Source organism: Chiloscyllium plagiosum, unplaced genomic scaffold, assembly GCF_037043375.1.
Source record: "Chiloscyllium plagiosum isolate Xiang-an unplaced genomic scaffold, Cpla_swu_hap1 HiC_scaffold_7, whole genome shotgun sequence".
NCBI classification, from domain to species: Eukaryota; Metazoa; Chordata; class Chondrichthyes; order Orectolobiformes; family Hemiscylliidae; genus Chiloscyllium; species Chiloscyllium plagiosum.
In genome coordinates, this window is record NW_028270145.1 from 55,047,599 (window position 1) to 55,064,203 (window position 16,605).

Below are 16,605 nucleotides of genomic sequence, written 5' to 3' on the forward strand. Positions count from 1 at the left end.
ACCTGGGGATTTATCCACCTTTAGCCGTTTCAGGACATCCAGCACTTCCTCCTCTGTAATCTGTATTGTTTAGTTTCCCTAGCATCTGCTAATGCATTGTAAAGTCTGCTGACTTGCTTATAACCCACATTTTCACACTTTTCTTTTCTAAATATCCATCGAATATTTTAGTTCTTTTTCATATTCCTTATTACTTTACTCATTCCATTTTCTCTTTCTTACACAATCTTCCTGCTTCTCCATTGCGGACTTCTAAAATACACCCAATCCTCTCACTTGCCACATTTTGGCAACTTTACACATCTCTGTCATATAATCTAATGACCACACGTTAGAAAGCTTCACTTCAAATAAAAAACGAAAACCATTGAAGCTGGAGATGTGAAACAAACAAAAATGGAAATTGCTCGAGAAACTCAGTAACTCTGGCTGCATGTGTGGAGAGAAAACAGTTAATATTTTGAGTTGAAACAGATGCTGCCACACCTACTGAGTCTCTTCAGCAATTTCCATTTGTGTGGGTTTTGGAAGGCTTCATTTGTTGGATTTTTGTGCATTAAAAGAATGCATTATAATTTATTTCTCACTTTTTAAAAAAAAGACGCTAGCTATTTCTTCAAACAGTTTCCCCAATCTGCTCCTCAGCAGTTTTTAATTCATTCATTTAGGAGATGTGGGCATCATTGGCTGGGCCAACATTTATTACCATCTCTAGTTTCCCACGAAGGTGGTGATGGTGAGCTACGTTTAGATTAGATTAGATTAGATTAGATTCCCTACAGTGTGGGGACAGGCCCTTCGGCCCAACCAGTCCACACCGACTTTCTGAAGAGTAACCCACCCAGACCCAATTCCCTCTGACTAACACACCTAATACTACGGGCAATTTAGCAAGGCCAATTCACCTGATCTGGACTGTGGGAGGAAACCGGAGCACCCGGAGGAAACGCACGCAGAAACAGGGAGAATGTGCAAACTCCACACAGTCACCCAAGGCTGGAATTGAACCTGGGATCCTGGTGCTGTGAGGCAACAATGCTAACCATTGAGCCAGCATGCCGCCCCTGAATGTCTTGAACTGCTGCAGTCTGTTGGCTGTAGATAGACCCACAGTGCCATTAGGGACGTAGTCCCAGGATTTTGATGCAGCAGTGCTAAGGAATGGATCTCTGTTTCCAAATCCAGATGGAGAGTAGCTTGTAAGGGAACTTGCAGGTAGTGTTGTTTCTACGTAACTGCTGCTGTTGACTTTATGGATGATAGAGGTCATGGGTTTGGAAGGTGCCATCTAAGGAGCCTGGAAAATTCCTGCAGTACACTATGTAGATGGAAAATTCTGCTGCAACTGAGCTTTGCTAAAGGGAATGAATGTTTGTGGACTGGTAACAAGCAAGTGGGCTGCTTTGTCCTGAATGGTATCAATCTTTAAGTGTTGTCGAAGCTGCAGTCATTCAGCCAATTGGAGAGTATTCCATCACACGCCCGACTAGTGTTTTACACATGGTGAACCGGCTTTGAGAGTCAAGTGATTTAGATGCTGCAAGATTCATCTTATCTATTCTTGTAGCCACAGTACTTATATGGCTAGTTCAGTTCTTGTCAATGGTAATTTCCAGGATGTTGGTAGCAGAGCATTTTATTTTTTAAAATTCGCTTGTGGATGTGGGCATTGCTGGTTGGCCAGCATTTATTGCTCATCCCTAGTTGCCCTCTAGAAGGGGTGGTGAGCTGCTTTCCTGAACTGTTGCAGTCCAAATGGTGTCGGTTGATCCACAAAGGGAAGGAATTCCAGGATTTTGACTAAGCGAGTGCAGGAAAAGCAATATATTTCCAAGTCAGAATAGTGAGTGGCTTGAAGGGGAACTTGCATGTGGTAGTGTTCCCACATATCTGCTACCCTTGTCCTTCTTGGTGGAAGTAGTCATGAGTTTCTAAAGTGCTGTCTGAGGAGCCATGGTAACTTTCGCGATGGTAATGTCATTGAAACTCAAGGGACAGTGGTTAGATTCTCTTTTGTTGGAGATGGTCAATACCTGGCATTTTGTGGACCAAAACGTTACTTGCCACTTGCCAACCCAACCCTGGATACTGTCAAGGTCGTGCTGCATTTTGACACAAACTGCTTCAATCTTAGAGAAATCGCAAATGGTGCTATACATTGTGCAGTCATCAGCAAACATTCCTGCCTCTGATCTTATAATGGAGGGATGGTCATTGATGAATCAACTGGAGTTTGTTGGGTCAAGGACATTACTCTGAGAAACTCTAAGGACTCCTGTAAGGTTGTTCTGGAGCTGAGATGACAGGGTTCCAACTACCACAATCGTCTTTCTTTGTGCCAGGTATGACTCCAACCAGCAAAGAGTCTTCCCCAAATTCCCACAGACTCCAGTTTTGCTCGGGCTAATTGATGCCATGCTTGGTCATATGCAGCCTGGTCAAGAGCTTTCACTCTCATCTCACCTCTGGAATTCAGGTCCTTTGTCAATGTTTAGACCAAGGTTATAATGAGGTGGAACCTAAATTGTGTGTAAGTGAACAGGCTATTACTAATGAGGTGCTGCTCGTGATGGCACCTTCTATCACTTTACTGATGATGATCGAAAGTAGATTGATGGGGCTGGATTTGTCAGGTTGGATTTTTCCTTTCCTTTTGTGTACCAGACACATCTGAGCAATTTTCCACATTGTTGGGTAGATGGGGTCTGGAGTCACTTTTGAAGACTCCTGGCATAGGTCCATCTTGACTGTGTACCAATGTGCCACTACTTCTGTTGGGTCTGTCCTACTGTTTTGGGATATTGTTTACAAGATGTGATTTCATGCACATAACTATGTCAGGCATTAGTGATGAGGACTGTGTTTTTTCCCCTTTCAAGCTTGCTGGAGGGCAGTTAAGAGTCAACCACATTGCTTGGGTCTGGGTTCCCTAAAGTGATCCAGATGGATTTTACAACAATGGTGTTTAAATCCAGTTTTTAAAGTTTTAATTAAAATACATCTGCTCAGGTAGGATTCAAACCTGGGTCATCAAAAACATTACTTGGGTTTCTGACTTACTAATTCGACTGTCAATACCACTCAGTCATTGACTCCGCAAGACCTCAATTACTGAATGAACAAGTTCACTTTCACACTTGACATAAAAATCTACCATTTTATGGTCTCTGTTTCATATAGATTCCTTTACAATTAGATTCATTAATTAGCCCTGTTTCATTGAACAATATTAGATCAAAAAATGGCCCATTCTCTCATTGGTTGCTCAACACTGCTGTTTAAAAAAAATCTTGCATACATTCCAAGAATGATTCCTCCACAATATTAATAATAATCAGAGTTACCTAACCCTTATGCAAACTGAATTACTGTATTACTTTTATTACACAAATTGTCTCTGATAGTACGTGGTGGGAGATTCAATAATAGCATAAAATTATCAGAAAATAAAAAACTCGGTAGGGTTATGGGGAAAAGGCAGGAGAGTAGTAACACAAGCGACAAGGTTGGCCAAATGGCTTCCTTTCCTTCTGTATCCTATCAATGGTTCAATATTGGTGTGGTCTTCACGACAATATATTTGCATGATGCAAATTCCGAAGCATAGGCCCTAAAAACAAAATCTAACTGATTTTAATCATCACTTTGCACAAATAGAGAACTCAATGGGTAAGAGAAACACAAAGTGTATTTCAATGCCGGACGCTGATGGATAAAAAGTTCTGTTTTCTGTTCCCTTTTCGCTGCGACCCTCTCTAACCTTCGTGGAGACCGCGGCACTTATGTTCAAACTTCAATTGCTTCTACTATAAAGGCTAGGTGAGCAGCTGTCCTTACATACAGGTATCAGGGCCGAAACATCACCTTCTCCCATCCAGCGATCCTCCAGCTCGGCTGCAGACAGCTGGGAAGAGTTGGGGAGTCGGCACACGAAGTGTCTTGAAGCCGGGATACCGAGGTACAGTTCGCAGCGCCGGGGGCTGCTCTGCCCCCAACAGGCGAACTCTGAATCGGCCTCCACTCACTGATTGCAGCCTCGTCAGTTCGAGCCGCCGAAACGCACCGGTTTCTCGAAGGTACTGACGTACTGGCAGCGCCATTTTCATTTTAAAGAGGCCGAGAAAGATTCATGAACTGTTCCAGCCATAACACCCACCAACAAACACCATACCCCCGCGGAGCGGTTAGTCATTCTCTCCCTTTTCAATCTCAATTACTCCTCTCCCAACCTCTGTACTGATTTTACCTGATAGCTCGGCCACCATTGGCGAGGCCACGATCCGGAGACTCGAGTAGATGGTGGATCCCAGTTGTCCTCCACCGCATAACGCAATACGCACCAACACAAACCCGTCAGAGAGCGGCTACCGCGCAACCTAACCTGCTAACGCCGAGTGGATGGGGCGGGATGTGTACATGATTGACGTTTATGTCGACCAGTAGCGATGTCCGAAGTCAGTTCGAAGCTGCGGGGTGATGTGTTTAGGCCAATAGGGGTGCCGGGCGCGGGAGTGAGTGAAGCATGTGTGGTTGTAGCTACTCGGAGCCTGGTGAATGAGGTTTAACGTTGTTGGGCCCGGAGTGGGATTGCGAGCGGGTTGAAAGCCCGGAATCGGTACCCGGTGCAACGGCCCACTGCGCCCTTCGGGAGCCTACTCTGGTTTAGGGAGCTGTGGGGTGGACGTTGTTGGGTGAAGTGAGTTTTTTTTCCGCTGGTTTGGAGACGGTCTCGTTTGGTATTTTCGTACAGCGTCTGCATTTGCTTACAATATCTTTCAAAATTCACGGGGAGAGGACTTTAATTTACAGGGTGCCGGTGATGGGTAAAAAAAGACACTCGAGAGGTTCTGAATAAACGTCTTGTTCCATCAGTGTGTTTGCTTTCGTTTCCATTTCCAAACTTCGGGTAATGAACGACATAAATTGATCGGGCAGACGTACTGAAATATTATAGTAGTGGTATATCAAATGGTACTTCAATTTTGATGTAAACTGGGCCAAGACATGACACCCAAGAGTTTATTGCAGTCATTTCTATGGTAGTTGCTTCTTGGAAATCAATGGAGTTTGTTTGGCGGCCTGGGTGTGAAGGGGTGCTTGCAGATTGCAGAGAAGTTGATGTTGAAAGCCATCGAAATACCTGTTTTAACACAATCCATACAATTTCCTCATGTAGTTATATTTAGTAATCTAATCATCATCTCACTCAAATTCAAGTAAAACTTGAAAATTGGAATAATTTCTACCAGTGATTATCATTGGGTGCAATTTGTTTTATTGGTAAACTCGTTGAGGCCTAAACGATATTGAAACTCCAACTTTTAAAAAAAAATCCCTTTTATAAAAGTTTGACCCTTAATAGTTATATAATTATTTTCTTCAATGCAAATGCAGCAAATAAGAATTAACTCCTGTCAAAATATTTTAAATTGAGTGGCATTCTTAATTATTCCAAGAGCAAACTTGCATTTTGGTCATGCTTTAGCATTGAAAGCCATCTTAAGGTGTTTCGGGGAGTGTTGGCAAACTAAATTTTAACATCAGTCACATAATGTGATATTGTGATAGATGACCAAAAGATTGATTGTAGAGGGTGGTGAATCTGTGGAGACCAAGTCATTGAGTGTATTAAGTTAGAGATAGGTTCATGATTAAGGAGATCAAAGTTGGGACAAAGGTAGGAGAATGGGGTTGAGAAGCATATCAGCCTTGATTGAGTGATGGAGCAGACTTGAAGGGCTAAATGGCCTAAGTCTGTGCTTGTATCTTAGTCTTGTGGTCTAGGGTATTGAGGAGAAGTGGTTTTTGAACAGAATCTCCAAACTGGTGGGTTATCTTTATGGAACAATGAAAATTGAGGGATCTTGTTGCAGGACTGTAGGAGATTACAGATAAAGAGATGGGTGAAACATAAGAAATATGTAAACCAGAATGGCACTTTTAAATTAGTCATTTTTGGCTCTGGCATTGATTATAGGTTAACAAACAGGTTGGTAAACAAGACTTAGTGAGAGTTAGAATAAGGCAGAAGAGCTTTTCATTATCTTATTTATAGAGGGTGAAAGGAGGAAAACCAGTCAGGGACTGTTGAAATATTCAAGTGTAGTGGTGTAAAACAATGGATTTCAGCACCAATGAGACAGGAGCAGAATCATAAAACAGTTACAGCACAAAAGGGCAACTGTCCAGCTGTCTGGTCTGTGCTGACTGTCTGAAGAATGTTTTGGAGGTAGAAGTGGATGTTTTTGGTGATGAAGCAGATAGATGATTGGAAGGTGATTTCTGGATCAATTACAGTGCTATGCATTTGAGCAATTTGGATCATTCGTAGACAGTGGTCAGGGAAAGGGGTAGAGTTAGTGGCTAAGGGACAGATCAAACTTGTTTGTATAGTATTGGATTTCACACTGTCAGTATTGACAAATTAGACAGTGGAAGAGTCGAGAGAAGATGCATTTATTAAAATAATGCTTATTGCTGTTGAATACTTTCAGCAATAAATATTTTTAAAATTATAAAAAATGTTGAGACAATATAATTTAAACAAGCTGCCGAAAGATTTATCATTGTTTAGACTCTCCAGACTTTTGAGGTGCACAGCCATCAAAACTGACTATGTTGCCATAGTTATTTTAAAAATACATTAGAATATTCTAACATAAACATTGTTTTACCATTCTCCCTACATAATGATGTAATTCCCTTAACAGAATCTGTGGACTAAATTCCACATTTCATCTACTGTTTTTGAATAAACTTTTTAAGCTTTATTTCAAATAACGTGTTTTCTTTAAAATTTCTGTCCACACTGTCAGTCAATAGAATAAATTTTGCAGCTGTTGCTATGCATATTGTAGTCTGTCATAGCCTTGAAGACCTCAACCAGTTGACTCTTAATTGTTTTACAATTGTATCTGAAAAGAATACAAACCCAAATCAAACTTCATACCTCCTAACCCCTTTTTCAAACCATCGAGTAAATTTTAGTAGTATATCATCATTGCCTTCATATAAAGGGTGCCCAAGCATAACAGTAAGGTAACTGTTCTAACCAACATCTTTTGTAAGTCTGTTTTATCTCCTTCCATTTATATTAAAATCCCGGCACAAATTCTGTTTTTGTTTTTTGGCCGATGTTATGACTATCTGTATGGATATTGAGGTCCCTCTGCTGAGTCAATCCATTTAAGATTTATTTTGTTTCTTGATTCTTTTAAAAAATACTTTCTACATCCACGGGGCGGTACGATGGCTCAGTGATTAACACTGCTGCCTCACAGCACCAGAGTCCCAGGTTCGATTCCAGCCTCAGGCGACTGTTCATGTGGAGTTTGCACATTCTCCCCGTGTCTGCATGGGTTTTCTCCGGGTGCTCCGGTTTCCTCCCACTGTCCAAAGATGTGCAGGCCAGGTGAATTGGCCATGCTAAATTGCCCATAGTGTTAGGTGCAATAGTCAGAGGGAAATGGGTCTGGGTGAGTTACTCTTCAGAGGGTCGATGTGGACTGGTTGGGCTGAATGGCCTGTGTCCACACTGTAGTGAATCTAATTAATCTAATCACAACTGTTCTGCTAGTCCAGTCTATATCCACCTACACAATTCGCATGATCCAAATGACCAAAATTGGAGCCAGCAGCAAGTTTAGTTGTTGCTCCTTCTGTAACCAAATGCAGGAAATTTTCATATGTAGTAAATACAAGGGTGGACTAATGGAATGCCGCTTATGCCATATGTCTGGTCAAGCATTTTTCCCTTCTCCTTTGCTTTCTATCCTTTATTCTTTGCCACTGTCTTCAACCACTGCTTTGTTCATGTGATCACATTATCATTGTCGCCTGCCTCCTGTGGTACCAGACCGAGTGCTTTTTGAAATGTCTAAGCCATTGCATATTCATTTGTTTCTTCAAAGAATTTCAGGTAGGACAAGTCTAGTTGTCCTCTGTAAACTAGATCCACTGACCCTGATTCATGATTCATTATTTTGTCTCAAGCATTTAGTCCTTCCACCTAATATTATGGATTCCAGTAGAGTCATAAAGATGTACAGCACAGAAACAGACGCTTCAGTCCAACTCGTCCATACAAACCAGATATCCTTGCCTAATTTAGTCCCATTTGCCAGCACTTAGCTCATATCCCTCTAAACCCGACTTATTCATATGCCCATCCAGATGTGTTTTTAAATGCTGTAATTGTACCAGCCTCCACCATTTTCTGTCTGGCAGCTCATTCCATACATGCACCACCCCCTGCGTGAAAAAGATGCCCCGTAGGTCCCTTTTATATCTTCCCCTCTCACCCTGAACCTATGCCCTCTAGTTCTGGACTCCCCCCACCCCCCCACCTCAGTTTGCTAACAAATGATGACTAACTACCTTTTATGTGTTATTTATTTGCTTCTCTTTAAAGACAAGGTTATATTTGTCGCTCTGAAGTCCTCTGGCAAATGCTTTTCATATAACTTTGAAAGATTATAGTCCAAAATAGGTTGATTTTATTTCAGTATGTTTTCATGCACAAACACATTGTTCTTTTCTTTGATTGCATAGTATCATGTACATTTTTTTGGAATTATATAGTGATGTTATAATTTCTATATTTGACATGGTAGGTGACATTTTGGATATCATTGCATGTGTACATGTGTGTGTATCAAGTTGTGCTTGCCTGCAAATAATTCTGTCACATTGGCTCACAACTTCAATATTCATAAAACAGCAAAAAATCAAAACTTGGAACAGATAGGAAAAAGCAAGAATGGAAACATTAAATTTGAATTTCAAGGATGGACAATTCGCAAAAGATGTCAGAACACTTCAAAAGGAACAGTAAAATCTTCAAATTCCTTCAAATATCTTTGATTCTGCACCCCCGGGGTCCGAGTAGGTAATAGGGTGGAAATATAACAATGGTAGTTATTCCTGTCTATTTTCTACAATAAAAATGTACGTAACAATTTCTTCTGATGGAATCCTATACAAAATCATGTTGCCAGTTCTTAAAGCATTGTCCTTCAAATGCAGAAACTAGTTATGGTGGAAGCTATAACTTTTGGTATGTACATGGAATAATTGATATTACTAAAAAACGTTTACAGTTTGTAGGTTTCACCCATTTTGCTGGCAATTTTTTGAAGTTTACATCTTTTTCTTCTACATACCCAGTTTAGAAAGGAGTTTGCAGTGGTGATGCTCATGTGCCTCCATTGCTCTTATCCTTCAAGGTGATGGGGTCATGGGTTTCAAAGGTACTGTCAAAGGAGTTTTGGTAAGTTGCTGCAGTGTATCTTGTAGATGTTACAATTGTATTACTTCAACTGTGCATCAGTGCTGGAGCAAGTGAATGTTAAAGATTTTATGCAAGGTGACTGCTTTGTCCTGGATTGTGTTGAGCTTCTTGATTGTTGTTGAAATTGCATCCATCTAGACAAATGGAGAGTATTTCATCAAACTCCTGACTCGGGCCTTCTAGTTGGTTGGACTGGCATTTCAAGATAGGAACTGATTTACTCACCACAGTATTCCTACTTTGACTTACTATTATAGCAATAGTATTTTAAATGCTCATCTGGTTCAGAGTCTGGCTAATAGTAAACTCCATCATGTTGGCATTGGAGGATTCATGAATGTCAAGGTCGTGGTTGGTTCTCCCTTGTTGAAGATGGTCACTTGCCAGTACTTGTGTAACACAAGTGTTATTTGCCACTTATCATCCCAAGTTTGAATGTTTTCCAAGTCTTGCTGCATGTGAACATAGATTGCTTCAAAATCTGATTAGTGAATGGTACAAAATGTTCTTCAATAATCAGCAATCATCCCCTTGTCTGACGTTATGATTGAGGTATGATTATTGATGAAACAGCTGTAGATGGTTGCACCTTGTTCACAAACTCAAGGACTTCCTGTAGTGATGCCTGGGACTAAGATTATTGAATTCCAGTTAGGTGTATCTCCAACCAGCGGGAGCTTTCCGCCAATTCGCATTTACTCCCATTTTGCTAGGACTCCTTGAAGCCATACTCTGTTATATAATCCATTAATGTCAAGGGCAGGTATTCTCTGGCCAGCTGTGGAATCCAGTGCTTTCTTTTGTTTATGTTTGGACCAAAGCTGTAACGTCATCACCCTGGTAGAACCCCAATTTAGTGTGAGTAACCAGTTCGTTGCTTAGCAATGTCGACAATGCAATGTCAACCTCTTACATTACCTTGCTGATAATCAATAGTAAAGTGCGAGGTCAATAACTGGCCAGATTGGAATTGTCCTTTTTTTGTGGTCACCACATAGCTGGGAAATTTTCTAAATTTCTTGGTCTTCACTACTGAAGTATTACTCTCACACGTTGAATAAGGAAAACACTGTGTCTAGCAATCACCAAAAATAGAGGTCACGCAGGTCTGTTGCCGTCAAAGTCGGCTATCTAAAACCTGGACTTGTTTGGAAATTGGGCACTGCTTGCATAAAGTTGTAGTGAGTAAAACCTAAGAAGAATTCACTAGGGCAGTTTGGATAGGCAATGCACTGGTGCAGTGTGTATCCAGACCAGTTAACTGATTCACATGCCAATCTATTCTGCACTCGAAATCATCCTTGACCCAACATCCCTGTAAAAAAAGCTTGTCACATGCCTCATAATATTTAATATTGAAAAGCTTGGATTATGTTTTAATCAGATTTAACACAATTTAGCTGGATGCTCAAAATAATTAGAACATCAGTTTATAGATAAGTAACCAGAAAGTTTTCTTTGGTTTCAAAACGATAAAACAGCTTGACCTTGAACTACCCACGGCCCCAACCGACCAACCAGAATCCAGAATTCACTACGTATTCATCATATGTACATAGGTCCTCCGGGGAATGGAATTGAAGCAAGTGGGAAAGTAAAGAATTTTGGCTTTTAAAATGAATCACTTTTGGAAAGATTTGTGACAAATCCTGTTAAGCTATACCTAAAATAGCATGTTCTTGATTGTGTTTACAGGATAATTCATTGTAAAACAAAATATGACATATTGTCCTTACACAAGACTTTAATTCAGCCTCAATTATGCACCAAAAAACATTAAAAGCAGGATAAGGCAAGGTCATCGCTCCAAAGCTAGCCCTGCATTCAGTATGAACATGATATGTCTGTCAACTCTAGTTTCCATCTCTATTCCTATATTCCTTGATTCTCTCAATGTCCAAAAAGCCAGTTAGGAAATTGCATTGTTTTTTGGTTTTTCTCATGGGTGATATTGAAGTTATAGAAAGGATGAACAGGAGCGCCACAAACTTAAGTTCCTAGTTTGGTACATATAAAATGCTAAGTTTTTTTGGAAAAGCATCACTTCAAGTCCTAGAGACTAATAAAATTTGGAATTAACAAAAATGTGTTGTTGTGAGCCAAATATTTTAACACACAAATGAGGAGAACCACATGTTAGGAAGGGAAGAATGATGTTGTATGTTAGCTAGTTTTTTTTTCCCCCAGAGAGAAGTGGATCCATGGAACAGATTGCTGGTTCATGTAATGGATCTTAATTTGATGTAGTCTTTCAAGAGAGAACTGGATCTGTTTCTAGGTAAGATTGGCAATAATTTTGTACAAAACGTTGGTATTCTGTTGTAACGTTTGCAATTTTGTTCTCAACTAGTTTTAGTAGACTTAAGGAGTCAGCGAGAAGTTTTCTTGGCTTTCTCCCCTTAAATGACTGGAATTCCTGCCTGGGATTTTGCCCCTTTCTAGAGGTGACTTGGTTTAGCTCAGTTGCCTGGATCATTGGTTTGCAGAGCAGTGTGATGCCAATAGCGTGGGTTCAATTCCCAGCAACGGTTTGAGGTTACCATGAAGGAATCTCCTTCTCGACCTCTTCCCTCACCTGAGGTCTGGTGGCCCTCAGGTTAAATCACCACCAGTCACTTCTCTCTGATGAGAGAGCAGCCCCTATGGTCTGGTAAGACAATGGCGACACGACACAGCACAACAAAAGGTGACTCTGATGAGTAGAGAAAGCTTTACTGTGATGCATAAAGTATCAAAACAACATTGACAGGTTGGATGGAACAATTATTCTTTTCTAGCTCATTATTGTTTCTACTTCTATAAATGCGCAAGTTTGCCAAATCATGAGTGTGATTGATGTACTGGAGTGTAAATTGATAGGTAATAACAAGTGTAAGCAATAATTGATTTTTATTGATTGTAGAACAATTTTGAAGCATCCATATGTATATGCTATTTTAAACACTTGCTAACAATCTGAATTAGGCAGACTGTTGGCAGTTAGTAACTTTTGACCTTAAGACTCTCTGGAGCAACCTTTAAGCCCTTTTTACCTAGAGCAGTAGGGTGCAAAGAATTTTATGTGAATATTTATTCTGATCATGCATATTTTACAAATATTTTCTGTAAGAACTTTTCAAAATTAAATGAATTTTCAGCTCTATCATAGGTATTGTTAGAGAGAGCTTTAACTACTTAGAGGAGGGAGGAGGGAAGGAAGGAAGGAAGAATTGAATAAATTAAAGGGAAATTATCAGACAATGAATTAACTTAGCAATAAAAGTAATGATAATATGACAGGAAGGGACAGTGATCGCAGATTTAAGAGTGTGCCAACAGATAAGTCTAGCACTTACAGAAACAGTTTAAAAAATTTGAATTAGAGGTCCTGTACCATTTTTAATAATACAGATGAATTGGCAGTATAACTAGAAATTCATATATTTCCTTTCTTTAATTCACTCAGGAGATGTGGGGGGGTGGATGTTGTGTAGCATGGTCAAGGATGTTTGAGCTTCTGGTGGGACAGGAGATGTGTTGATGGTATCTTGATAGCACACTCTTGAGGTTGGCTGAGTTGAAGTCACCAGCTACTGTGCATAAGGTCTTGCGGTATTCTGTCTCAAGACTTTGTTCTTTTGATAAAAATGACCCTGAGCTATGAAGCATACAATGGTAAAGATTTAAGAATGGAATGTATGTCCACTGTTATGCCTTTTGTGAAGTTTCCCCCTCTAGCACAGTCAACTTACCCCTTACATCTTTTATAGTTTTTTTTAAATTTAGGAGCCTAGTTTTGGATTGCAGTTCTTCACTTTCTAGACCAATGAAGAAACCATATTTTGGTAATGTTTCTTAAAGGACCCCTCACGGCACCATTTATTAATTAACTCGTTCTTATTGCGTATAGCCAAATGTAGGAATGCCTCCGACATTGATTGGTTTTTCAACATACAAGATGAATTTTGAATATGTTGTACACTAGGAATTCATCTGCGATGGTTTTGCCTAGTCTATATGTAAATTACGATAGTACATAATTACTGTAGTGCCTTGTTGCATGGATCTCTAACTTCCTGTTTAATGCCTTCCCCTACCTCACCGTTATTGTTTGGAGGCTTGTAATAAACACCTGCTAATATTATCCACTCGTTGTTGCTTCTTAGCTCTACATCCAGATTTTCTGCACCAGTATTCTTTTGTACTATTACACTAATTTCATCTTTCACTAACACCACTCATTTTCTTTACTGTTCTGCCATTTTTCTCCTTGGATGTTCAGTTCCTAGTCTTGGTGACCCCATAGCCACATTGCCATAAAGGCCGTCATAACACACCGATGTACAAATATTTGCAACCACTGTTGCAATTACAAGACATTCATCTACTTTATTGTAAATTATATTCATAATCTCCATCAATAATTTGGATTTGGGGATTAAATTATTTTTTCACATTTGTAGGATACACAATTGGTTGGAAATGTGTGTTGTGAGGAGGATGCAATGACATTTTGAGAGGATTTGGAGTGACTAAGAGTGGGCAAAAATTTGACAGATGTAATATGTGCATAAATGTGTAAATGTCCACTTTAGTAGGAAAAACAGTATTTCTTAAATGGTGGGAGAAATAATTAGTGTCCTTGTTCTTGAGTGAAGGTTTATGTGCAGATACAGCAAGCAATTTAATGATTGCAAGCAGATTTGAATATAGAAGTAATAATGTCTAGCTGAATTACATAGGGCCTTGGTAAGATTGCACTTGGAGGATTAAGTGCTGTTCTGGCCACCTCAGCTGTGGAAGGAGAGAGTGCATCAGAAGTTCACAAAATGAATTCCAGAGATGGAGGGATTGTTCTATGAGAAAAGATTCAATAGACTAGGGTGGGGAGGGGAGACTGGGTGGAAATCAAGAACCAAGAACCAGGCAACCAGCGGGTAGGCCACGTGGGATGGGATGAGGAGGAAAGTCTTCACTCAGAGGCTGATACATTGGAGTTCTTTGCCTTTGAGGGCTATGGAGGCTTAATATTTGAGTCTGCTCAAGACGGTAATTGATAGATTTCTACAGTTTAATAATATCTAAAGATACAAGGACAGTCCAGGACAATGGCCTAGAAGATCAGTCAAGATGTCATTGAATGGTGGGAGGGCTCAAAGAAGTGAGCTAGTGGCCTACTCATGATCCAGTCTCTGATGTTCTAAGTTCTATTCTATAGATGCAGCAAAGTAATCCCCATATCCACTTCCCTGCCTTTTCCCCATTACCCTTGATTCCTATGCTGTTTAAAAATCTGTCTCAATCTTGAAAATACTTGACCCACCCTCCACAGCCCTTTGTGGTATTGATTTTGTTAGAATTTACAACCATCTGAACAAAGAAACTCCTCATCCCTGTCGTAAATATGATCCCATTCTGAGATAATATCCTCTGGTCGTAGACCCTCCCACAAGGGAAACGACCTTTCCACATCTACCCTCTTAAGTCTTCTAAGAGTCTTGTAAGTTTCAATAAATAAGTTGTAATGAAGAAATAACTTTACAAATGGATAAGGATAGGTTAAGTGAATGAGTGAAAATTTGGCAGATGAAATTTGATGTGGACAAGTTTGAGGTTATCCCTTTTGGATAAGCAGGCCATTTATTATCTAAATGGGGAGAAATTCAGAGTGCTTCAGTGCAAAAGGATATGGGTGTCCTTTTGTATAAATTACAGAAAACTGGTTTGCAGGTGCAGTAGATAGTAGGAAGGGAAATGGAATGTTGGCATTTGTTGCTAAATTGATAAAGTATAAAAGTAGGGAAATGTTGCTGCAAATGTACAAGACATTAGTGAGACCACCTGGAGTATTGCACACAATTTTGACCTTATTACAAAAGGAGGGATTTAGTTGTATTGGAGATTGTTCAGAGAAAGTCCACTAGATTGGTTCCAGAGGCAAGGGGTTCAACTTATGAAGAGAGACTAAGCAATTTAAGCCCATACCAAATGGGGTTTAGAACAATGAGAGTAGATCAAATTGAGATACATAAGATGCCACGGGTGATTGACAAAGTAGATATTTAAAGACTACAAAGTAGACATTTATGTGGGCGGCACGGTGGCACAGTGGTTAGCATTGCTGCCTCACAGCGCCAGAGACCCGGGTTCAATTCCCGCCTCAGGCGACTGACTGTGTGGAGTTTGCACGTTCTCCCCGTGTCTGCGTGGGTTTCCTCCGGGTGCTCCGGTTTCCTCCCACAGTCCAAAGATGTGCAGATCAGGTGAATTGGCCATGCTAAATTGCCCGTAGTGTTAGGTAAGGGGTAAATGTAGGGGTATGGGTGGGTTCCGCTTCGGCGGGTCGGTGTGGACTTGTTGGGCCGAAGGGCCTGTTTCCACGCTGTAATGTAAACTAAACTAAACTAAACTTTTTCCTCACATGGGCAATCTAGAAAGAAAGGTCATAATTTCAGGACAATTTCAGGACAGGTTTAAAGCTGAGATGAGAAGTTACTTCTCTCAAAGGATCACAAATCTGTGAAATTCACTACCCAGAGTGTGGTCAGTGTTGGGACACTGAGTAAATTTGAGGAGGAGATAGATTTTTAATTAGTAATGGCATTGAAGAGTTATGGAGAGCAGGCAGGAAAGTAGAGTTGAGGCTGAGATAAGATCAGCCATGTTGGTATCAAATTGCAAAGCGTGCTGAAGGGACAGAATTGCCTGCCCCGCTCCTTGTTCTTATGTTCTAATAGGGTCACCTCTTATTCTTTGTCCAACAAGCAAAGGCCCAATCTTTTAAATCTCTCCTTGTATGACAGTCTGTGAATAGCTTTGAACTGCTTCCAATGCCAGCATATCTTTCTTTAGATAAGGGACCCAAAACTGTTCAGTTTTCCACCTATGGTCTGCCTTATAAAGTTTTAGCAAGACCTCCTTACTTTTATGTTACATTCACTTTGAAATAAAGTCAACATTTCATTGCCTTCCCTATTATCCACTGAACTTGGATGTTAGATTTTTTTTTGATTCATCGATGAGGATTCCCAAATCCCTTTATTCTGTAGCTTTCTGCTGACTTTCTCCATTTTAAATATTATTTAGCCGTTCTGTTTTGCCTGTTGAAAAGCATAACCTCACATCTTTGCCCACTCAGTTAAGCTGTCTCCATCACTCTGCAAGGATCCTAATTACTTGCCTTCCCACCTATTTTTATCATCCACAAACCTGGTTCTCGTGCATTCACTTTCCTCATCCCAAATCATGAACATGTTTTAATAATTGTAGCCCCAGCACTGACCCCTGTGGCATACTACTAGTGAAGACTAAGGCGAAGTGTTTATTTAAACTCTCTG

General features: G+C 40.2%; 2 protein-coding genes across 10 annotated transcripts in view; one reads left to right on the forward strand and one right to left on the reverse strand.

Annotated features, from left to right (window-relative positions):
* Nucleotides 1-4,363, reverse strand: part of fastkd1 (FASTK mitochondrial RNA regulator 1) — a 54,063-nt gene extending 49,700 nt beyond the window's left edge. For 3 of the 6 annotated variants that reach the window (XR_006312141.2, XM_043693664.2, XM_043693660.2), the window contains exon 1: nt 4,247-4,363. The gene's annotated coding sequence lies outside the window, so the exon portion shown is untranslated. Of the gene's footprint in view, nt 1-3,837; nt 4,036-4,246 lie in introns of those variants that run through there. The other 3 variants (XM_043693662.2, XM_043693661.2, XM_043693663.2) reach the window with 3 other exon arrangements.
* Nucleotides 4,364-4,542: 179 nt separating this feature from the next.
* ppig (peptidylprolyl isomerase G (cyclophilin G)) overlaps nt 4,543-16,605 on the forward strand; it is a 49,483-nt gene continuing 37,420 nt past the window's right edge. Inside the window, exons 1-3 of one of the 4 annotated variants that reach the window (XM_043693655.2) lie at nt 4,546-4,696; nt 9,166-9,268; nt 11,477-11,567. The gene's annotated coding sequence lies outside the window, so the exon portion shown is untranslated. Of the gene's footprint in view, nt 4,697-9,165; nt 9,269-11,476; nt 11,568-16,605 lie in introns of all 4 variants that reach the window. The other 3 variants (XM_043693658.2, XM_043693659.2, XM_043693654.2) reach the window with 3 other exon arrangements.